General features: G+C 38.8%; 1 pseudogene; it reads left to right on the forward strand.

The window, feature by feature from the left end:
* Window positions 1-2,942: 2,942 nt before the first annotated feature.
* LOC132376345 (large ribosomal subunit protein eL21-like) lies at window positions 2,943-3,443 on the forward strand (annotated as a pseudogene).
* The last annotated feature ends 4,351 nt before the right edge of the window (window positions 3,444-7,794 follow it).

Raw genomic sequence — 7,794 nt, forward strand, 5'->3', positions numbered from 1 at the left:
AGAACGTGTAATCTGCTGTTTTTGGATGGAATGTCCTATATATATCAATTAAATCTATCTGGTCTATTGTGTCATTTAAAGCTTCTGTTTCCTTATTTATTTTCATTTTGGATGATCTGTCCATTGGTGTAAGTGAGGTGTTAAAGTCCCCCACTATGATTGTGTTACTGTCAATTTCCTCTTTTATAGCTGTTAGCAGTTGCCTTATGTATTGAGGTGCTCCTATGTTGGGTGCATATATATTTATAATTGTTATATCTTCTTCTTGGATTGATCCCCTGATCATTATGTAGTGTCCTTCCTTGTCTCTTGTAACATTCTTTATTTTAAAGTCTATTTTATCTGATATGAGTATAGCTACTCCAGCTTTCTTTTGATTTCCATTTGCATGGAATATCTTTTTCCATCCCCTCACTTTCAGTCTGTATGTGTCCCTAGGTCTAAAGTGGGTCTCTTGTAGACAGCATATATATGGGTCTTGTTTTTGTATCCATTCAGCCAGTCTATGTCTTTTGGTTGGGGCATTTAATCCATTCACGTTTAAGGTAATTATCGATATGTATGTTCCTATGACCATTTTCTTAATTGTTTTGGGTTTGTTTTTGTAGGTCCTTTTCTTCTCTTGTGTTTCCCACTTAGAGAAGTTCCTTTAGCATTTGTTGTAGAGCTGGTTTGGTGGTGCTGAATTCTCTTAGCTTTTGCTTGTCTGTAAAGCTTTTGATTTCTCCATCAAATCTAAATGAGATCCTTGCTGGGTAGAGTAATCTTGGTTGTAGGTTCTTCCCTTTCATCACTTTAAGTATATCATGCCACTCCCTTCTGGCTTGCAGAGTTTCTGCTGAGAAATCAGCTGTTAACCTTATGGGAGTTCCCTTGTATGTTATTTGTTGTTTTTCCCTTGCTGCTTTCAATAATTTTTCTTTGTCTTTAATTTTTGCCACTTTGATTACTATGTGTCTCGGCGTGTTTCTCCTTGGGTTTATCCTGTATGGGACTCTCTGCGCTTCCTGGACTTGGGTGGCTATTTCCTTTCCCATGTTAGGGAAGTTTTCGACTATAATCTCTTCAAATATTTTCTCTGGTCCTTTCTCTCTCTCTTCTCCTTCTGGGACCCCTATAATGTGAATGTTGTTCTGCTTAATGTTGTCCCAGAGGTCTCTTAGGCTGTCTTCATTTCTTTTCATTCTTTTTTCTTTAGTCTGTTCCGCAGCAGTGAATTCCACCATTCTGTCTTCCAGGTCACTTATCCGTTTTTCTGCCTCAGTTATTCTGCTATTGATTCCTTCTAGTGTAGTTTTCATTTCACTTATTGTATTGATCATCTCTGTTTGTTTGTTCTTTAGTTCTTCTAGGTCTTTGTTAATCATTTCTTGCATCTTCTCAATCTTTGCCTCCATTCTTATTCCGAGGTCCTGGATCATCTTCACTATCATTATTCTGAATTCTTTTTCTGGAAGGTTACCTATCTCCACTTCATTTAGTTGTTTTTCTGGGTTTTTTTCTTGTTCCTTCATCTGATATATAGCCCTCTGCCTTTTCATCTTGTCTATCTTTCTGTAACTGTGGGTTTTGGTCCACAGGCTGCAGGATTGTAGTTTTTCTTGATTCTGCTGTCTGTCCTCTGGTGGTTGAGGCTATCTAAGAGGCTTGATGGGAGGCTCTGGTGGTGGGTAGAGCTGACTGTTGCTGTGGCGGACAGAGCTCCGTAACACTTTAATCCACTTGACTGTTGATGGGTGGGGCTGGGTTCCCTCCCTGTTGGTTGTTTTGCCTGAGGCAACCCAACACTGGAGCCTACCTGGGCTCTTTGATGGGGTTAATGGCAGACTCTGGGAGGGCTCACACCAAGGAGCACTTCCCAGAACCTCCGCTGCCAGTGTCCTTGTCCCCACGGTGAAACAGAGCCACCCCCCGCCTCTGCAGGAGACCCCCCAACACCAGCAGGTAGGTCTGGTTCAGTCTCCCCCAGGGTCACTGCTCCTTCCCCTGGGTCCCGATGCGCACACTACTTTGTGTGTGCCCTCCAAGAGTGGGGTCTCTGTTTCCCCCAGTCCTGTCAAAGTCCTGCAATCAATTCCCACTAGGCTTCAAAGTCTGATTCTCTAGGAATTCCTCCTCCCGTTGCCGGACCCCCAGGTTGGGAAGCCTGACGTGGGGCTCAGAAGCTTCACTCCAGTGGGTGGACTTCTGTGGTATAAATGTTCGCCAGTCTGTGAGTCACCCACCCAGCAGTTATGGGATTTGATTTTACTCTGATTGCGCCCCTCCTACCGTCTCACTGTGGCTTCTCCTCTGTCCTTGGACGTGGGGTATCCTCCTTGGTGAAGTCCAGGGCCTTCCTGTCAATGATTGTCCAGCAGCCAGTTGTGATTCTGGTGCTCTCGCAAGAGGGAGTGAGAGCACGTCCTTCTACTCCGCCATCTTGGTTAATCTCCGGGGTTAGTGGTTTTAAGCATGAACTTTGAAGTCAGACAGTCCTGAGTTTAAGCCATAGCTCCTCTTGCTTCTTATTTGATGCGTTACTGTGGAAAATTACTTAACCTCTTAAGTCTTAGTTTCCTTGTGCATTAAATAAAAGAGATAATAGTGTCTATAACATGATTGTTGTGATGATTCAATCGGAGTGCTCACTAAACCTTTAGCACATAAAATGCCCTCAGTAAAATATATTTATTATTCATTATTATTGTTAGAATCAGTCATAATAATACTTATATAAATGTTTTGATTAGAGTTTATGGGGCAGCCCATTTGTACAAGAAGCACATTTAAAAAAATTATAAAAAAGCATAAGAACATTGAAGTGAAAATTCAAATAGCATAAATGTGGATAAAACAAAAATGAAAAGACTTATTTGCCCTACAGCCTAACTTTACTTCCCAGAGGAAGCCACTGAGAAATGTTTAAAAATTAATTTTTCCTTTCGGCCAGAACCGCCATCTTCCAGTAATTCGCCAAAATGACCAACACAAAGGGAAAGAGGAGGGGCACCTGCTACATGTTCTCTAGGCCTTTTAGAAAACATGGAGTTGTTCCTTTGGCCACATACATGCGAATCTACAAGAAAGGTGATACTGTAGATAGTGAGGGAATGGGCACTGTTTGAAAAGGAATGCCCCACAAATGTTACCATGGCAAAACTGAGAGAGTCTACAGTGTTACCCAGCATGCTATTGGCGTCCTTGTAAACAAACAAGTTAAGGGCAAGATTCTTGCCAAGAGAATTAATGTGCGTATCGATCATATTAAGCACTCTAAGAGCCGAGATAGCTTACTGAAATGGGTGAAGGAAAATGATCCAATAAAGAAGGAAGCCAAAGAGAAAGGTACTTGGGTTCAACTGAAGCGCCAGCCTGCTCCACCCAGAGAAGCACACTTCATGAGAACCGATGGAAAGGAGCCTGAACAGTTGGAGCCCATTCCCTATGAATTTATGGCATGATGGGTGTAAAGAAAGTAAAAGACCTGGACGGTATAAATGTTTCTCTTAATTGAGTAGAAGTGTGTGTTCCCCTCCCCCCAAACACATATTTAAAGCACACACACACAAAAAATAAAAAAATAAAAAAAATTAATTTTTATGTAAAATGTCTCCCAAACACTCATTAAGGTGGTCTGTCAACTTTGAACAGTGTCAGTTGACCCCATGCCATAAAAATTGGTGAATGTAGGTCTGTTTTCACATTTTCTTTCTACCTCCACCACACTAACTTCATTTGGGTTAATTACATTTTAGTTTTTCTATTGATTACTTTTATAACTTTAGATTATACACCTAAGCCCTATTTCTTGATCTGATTTAGACAAAATCATGCTCCCTGTGATTGACATGAGCAAAGTAGCACTCCTATCCTTTCCAATTCCCCTTCCCATATAACCAACTCCCAACTATCATCATATATATTACTTTTACTTTGTCAAGATATATTTATATTCTGTGTGGTAATATATATTTATACCTTACATGTTGGTCTGTAGGTTGATTCTGAAAATGGAAAACAAAGAGTTTTTATAATATTATGATTATATAAATATTTTCTTTGCAAAACCAAATAGTATGATTGGACTTGTGGAGAAGCTATAATCTTAATGTCACAAAACTAGTGTTGTTCATAAAGAATGTTCTAAGCACAAAGCTCAGATGGACTTTTTTTTTTAACACTGTCAGTTTTTCAAGATCATGCCACTGTTTATTTAGACCTCATTCTTTTCCATATTTGTTTCTCCTGACACTTTACTTTTCTTTTTTATGCAAGAAAGCATCATATCTTAAGATTGTCTAGCTGCTTAACCATAATTTTTCTTTAATATAGATTAACCATATTAGGTGCAAGCGTACCATATTAGTGTACAAGGGAAATAAACTTTCTCATTTTTTTATGTCTCAAACTATATCTATCTTACCCTCATATTTGATAGGATTCTTGGGTATTGAATTTCAGTTTCAATATTACTTCCTCTGAATTTGAGGCCATTGTTTGGCTGTCTTCTAACATTTAGTGTGACTGAGGATAAATCTGATGCCATTCTGTTTCTCATTCCTGTGTATGAAACTTTTGTTGGTTTGTTTCATCCTCAGGAAGGTCTTTTGGAACCTTCTCTTTATCCTTGGGATTCTTGAATTTCATAAGGATTTGTTCATGTTTTCTGCTTGGCTTTCACTGGGACTCCATATGAAGACTCATGTCTTTCTTCAGCTCTGGGAGATTTTTTTCAATCATATATTTCATTATTTTATCTCTATTTCTTTTTTCTTACTTTCTGGAGCTTTTATGAGATAAATATGTGTTCTTGAGGATTTATCCTCTATGTATCAACTTTTCTTTCATATTTTCTCTTTTCTTTTGATTGTATGATGTGTGTGATCTTTTTATATTTCTCAGTCATATTTTTAGTTTCCAAGAACAATTTGGTTTCTATTTCCTTTCTTTTTTGGAGGGAGAAGGTTATAATATCATCTCAAATATCTCTGGGAGTACTAAGTAGCTTTCTTTTGTATCAGGTCAGTTGTTTTCTTTGCTCGTCTTGGTCCTTCTCTTTTGGATTCTTGCTGTTCCTTAGATAATGCTTGATTGTCTACTCAGATTCGTGAATAAAGAACAAAGTTCATTGATAAAGGTAGCTGCTGTGGGTTTTCTTTGTGTCATTGTGGTGAGGCACTGATTTTTAAAAGATCTTTTTTTGATTGAAAAATTAATGCATACCAAGACTAAAAATTAAAAACAAAAAAAACGTATACACCGAAAACCATCAACCTCTCAGAAACCCTCCCAACTGTTAACCACTGTTACTAGTTTCCTTAGTCTCCTTCTATATAGAAAGTATATACAGGAATGTTTATATTTATATATTCTCTATTTTCACAAAAAAATGGGAGTAAGCTATACATGTTGTTCTTCACCTGACTTTAAAAAAACAATTTATTTTGCAGAGTATTTTGCATGTGGATATATTATTCTTTTTCATGGCTGCAGAGTTTTACATTGAATGGAAGTGCTGGAATTTATTGAACCATTCTCCTATTGATGGAAAGGAAGTTAGATTCCATCTAATCTTTTGTATTACAAATGTTACTGCACCAAATATCCTTGTATAGACTTCTTGGGGCTTATTTGTAAATATTTTGAAAGGAGATGTTTCTGGGTTATAGAGTATGTGTATTTGAAGCATGGATTAAAATTTTTTTTGTTTAATTAGTTAATTTCTTATATAGGTTATAGGTGTTCAATTGGACAAAAATCCAAAGGTACAAAAGGATATAGTAAAAATTAAATCTCTTTCAACCCTTTGTTGTCTTCCTCTGACACCCTCCTCAATCTCAACCAAGACTTTTATCACATGTAGATGTGTGTGCGTGTGTGTGTGTATGTGTGTTGAGATTATCACATATGGATTTGTGTTTGTGTGTATGTGTGTGTGTTTCCTTCTTAGGTAAATTCCTAGAAGTGGGATAGCTGAGTCAAAGATATGGGAGGCATTTCTTTTTAAAAGTGAGTAAAATTTTTTTCTGTGAAAAATGTTCATATTTGATTACTTATAAATGGAGCCACTTGAGTCCTTCCCGCATTTTCCATGAGTCAGGCCCTGGGAGTTCATCCCATGCCTCCTTCACTCACTTCTGCTGTTCCCAGCCCCACATTCCGTCTGGATGCCAAGGGTTTTTCCAGGGATGCATATTTACCTTCACCAGTATTAGAACAGAGTAGATTCTTGCAGTTTTATATAATCTCTACTCCTTTCTTTGAGTGTTAGAATCCATGGCAAACGACAATAAAGAAATGGCATTTGGCTTGTTTGGTCTCTCTTCAGCACTATAGAAAGTAAATGGTGCGATTAGATGTTTGCATGACAACATAAAGAAGCCAGTATTTGATGCTGGGCAGCTTTCTGTGCAGAACAGTGTAGTTGCTGAAATGCTGTTTGTCTTCCTACCTTTTCATTACTATCATTTTTGTTCAATTCCAGTGCTTTTTACAAGCTTTCATTTCTCTATCTGTGGCCAGTTTTGGTTGGGGTTTCTAATGACACTGATCTGTAGAGAGGCATATACCCCTTATTACAGCACTAAAAGAATCAGAACAGTGTCAAGAAAGCATAGCTTTTGCACTGAAATTCTCAAAGGTAAGTAGTTTGTTTTATTAATTTTCATTGTGGGTTTAGGTGAACATTGTGGAGATTTACATTGGTAAATAAAGCAAGACTGGGTAGTAGAATGTTAATGAGATTTTAAAATCAGGAGATGTGGGATTGGAAACCATCTGTGCCTCCCAGAAATTGTGTGACCTTGGGAAAATCAAAGTAATATCTGTGTCTCCATTTTCTCATCTGTAAATATTCACAGGATTGTTGTGAGGATTAAAGAGATAATGTAAGCAAAGTGCTTTTTCAAGTGCTATCAAGTGTTATGTAAAATTATAATCTTAATGTTAAAGCGAGACATGGACAGAACTTATTAAAATCAACAAGATTAGTTTTCATTATAATTTCCAACATTGCACATTATGCTAGAGTGTTAGCTTCAGATGTGTTGTGTTTTCTTAGCTTAATGGAAAATATGGAAGGCCATAGGTTTTTGGATGGGGCATCTCATGATTCACATCCTTCTTGGTTTAATGAATGTTGCCAGCAGCCTAATAGGACCAGAGCCCAGGTGTAGTGGGAGACAAGGCCAGAAGGACTGGTGATGATGGACTGGGAAGGGCATGGAATGCCGGCCCCAAGGAGAATGGATCTTAGTTGTTGAGTATTGGAAATCTGTGGGGCTGTCACTTTGGGAGGGTGATGTGGAATATAGAAAGATACCAATAGACACAATAAGAGGATGAAAAGTTCTTCAGCGGCAAAAGATCCAGAAACATCCCTACTTGGAAGTAACTACATAAGGCAGGAGACTGTTTGGCATGGTCCCAGGTGGAGGCATAGGTCTCCCAAAGTTCCTATAGAGGGCACTGTGCTGCTGACTCTACTTCTGTGGGTGACCATTTGGCCAGGAGTGAGAGGTTCACCTTTGCGTTCTTGGCAGGATTTATAGCCTCCTGACCACCTGCCTGACTGTGCTGTAGACTCTGGCTTGGGTCTGCCTACTCACCAGGTGCAAGAAACTGTTGCAAATCAAGCTCAGCACATCTCTGAGTCTTCACTCAAGAGACTGGGTGGTGGAGTGACACAGCTCAGCAGACCCAGGCTGTAGGCCTGTCTTAGTTTATTCCTGCACGGTGCAACAAGGGTTTGTAAGAAGGAGGAAACACAATCGCAGAGTACAACGGATTGGTTAAGGAAGAGGCTGGGAGCAG

Source organism: Balaenoptera ricei, chromosome 12 (assembly GCF_028023285.1).
Source record: "Balaenoptera ricei isolate mBalRic1 chromosome 12, mBalRic1.hap2, whole genome shotgun sequence".
Taxonomy (NCBI): domain Eukaryota; kingdom Metazoa; phylum Chordata; class Mammalia; order Artiodactyla; family Balaenopteridae; genus Balaenoptera; species Balaenoptera ricei.